General features: G+C 36.1%; 1 non-coding gene across 1 annotated transcript; it reads left to right on the forward strand.

Annotated features, from left to right (window-relative positions):
• Positions 1–1,283: 1,283 nt before the first annotated feature.
• Positions 1,284–1,356, forward strand: TRNAG-UCC (transfer RNA glycine (anticodon UCC)). The gene has a single exon. It is a non-coding gene; the product is annotated as a tRNA-Gly (tRNA).
• The last annotated feature ends 413 nt before the right edge of the window (positions 1,357–1,769 follow it).

A 1,769-nucleotide genomic window follows, 5' to 3' on the forward strand; every position in this document is an offset into this window, starting at 1 on the left:
TCAAATGGCTATTATCACCAATTTGCTGATGAGGAAACTGAGGCTCGTGGTTGTTAATTATCTAGCCCACTGTCATAGTGAACAAGGAGGGAGTCCTTCAGATTTTAAATCCTGTGTCCTTTTCTCATACGTGACTTACTCTCATCTTCCCTTGACTCTTAACACTTGGATGATAACCTTTTGCATATCATTTAAAATGAGTTATTAAGCTATCCTGTTCAGTACTAGAGCTTTTGCAGCTGACTTTCTGCTTAACAATATGGTTAATTATGCAAATTATTGTTAAAAGGGGTTCCAAAAGTTTGCCTGTTGAATAGTTTTTAAATGTTTAAAACAGATAATTAACATGGTTTTAAGCACCACTCTATACTGAGCTTTGTTGAGCTGTCCCTAGGTTTTGGTGGGCAGTGAGATGGACTAGACTGAGATGACCCACATCTGAAGACTCAATAAATATCCATCCACAGAAAAGGCAGGTGAGCTGCTAGATCTGAGCAGCCCGAAATGGTCAGGAAAGGTTAATGTCAGTCATAGTACTGGAAAATTCAACAGTAGGTGGGAACTCCAGTACATGTACAGAATACAATAACAAAAGATCCAGAGATCTACCCATCATCCAAAAGATCCTGAAGCTAATAATAGAAATCTACTCTTATGGGTAGAACTGAATCAACAAAAAACCGGGAAGAAGCCCAGCCCCATAGGAGCCAGCATACCTGTCTTAGGACACAAGGCTGAGACTCATGCACAGGGGAACCAGACAACACATCAGGGGCAAGAAGGAGGCTGCAAAGTTAAAGTGACAGCAGCTGACTTGACTTAGGACCTTCCCATTCTCTCTTCCCAAAAGGCAGAAATGTACCAAGCAGTTATATTGGTTGAATTCTATGGGTGATGGATACAATCTTCCAGCTAAGAAGAGACAGGAAAAACAAGTAGAGATTACTGTGCACCCATCTCCACTTCACTCTTGTCTGCCTCCCTTTATTCATTTCACCTCAATGTTCAAAGGTTTTAAGTAACCAAAGTATACTTTAGAGTATTTGTCTTAATTATTAAGTGATGTTTATTTTTCTTGTTCTGAATTTTTAAAATAATTGAATATTTTGTATTTCGCTATGAAAAAAATATAATATCCAATTGATTTTTCCCCCTTTGTGTCAACAGCCCTCTGTAGAATCCCTAACCTTGCTTTAACCAACTCTTTATTCACCAAACTGAAAATTGCAATTAATTCAAACTGCACAGATTAATGTTTTTAAAAAAATCTCCACACTGGGAATTCCCTGGTGGTCCAGTGGTTAGGACGCTGCGCTTCCACTGCAGGGGGTGCAGGTTCGATCCCTGGTCAGGGAACTAAGATCCCACATGCCGTGTGGCGCGGCCAATAAAATAAAATTAAATTAAATTAAAAATCATTACACTACAAAAAAATTAAGGGTACACATGCCTCTTAAATATTCACAAACGATGAAAGGGTTAATTATTGTGCATTCTCTTGATGAAATATTATGCACTGACTGAAATGATATTTTAGAATGCCAAGAAACCAAGTACACAAATGCTTATATTTAAAAAATTAAAATCTGAATCCATAACTACAACTAGATAAAAGTTTTATACGTGGGCAAAAATGATAAGAGAATACTGAAAAAACAAAAATGTGGTTTTATAGAGAGGCAGAAAGAAAGACTAATAATATAATAAATAAAGACTAAATAATAAATAAATAAATAAATAAAATAATAAATAAAGACTAATAATATAAT

The sequence above is a fragment of the Delphinus delphis genome, chromosome 14, assembly GCF_949987515.2.
Source record: "Delphinus delphis chromosome 14, mDelDel1.2, whole genome shotgun sequence".
In the NCBI taxonomy this organism is placed as follows: Eukaryota; Metazoa; Chordata; class Mammalia; order Artiodactyla; family Delphinidae; genus Delphinus; species Delphinus delphis.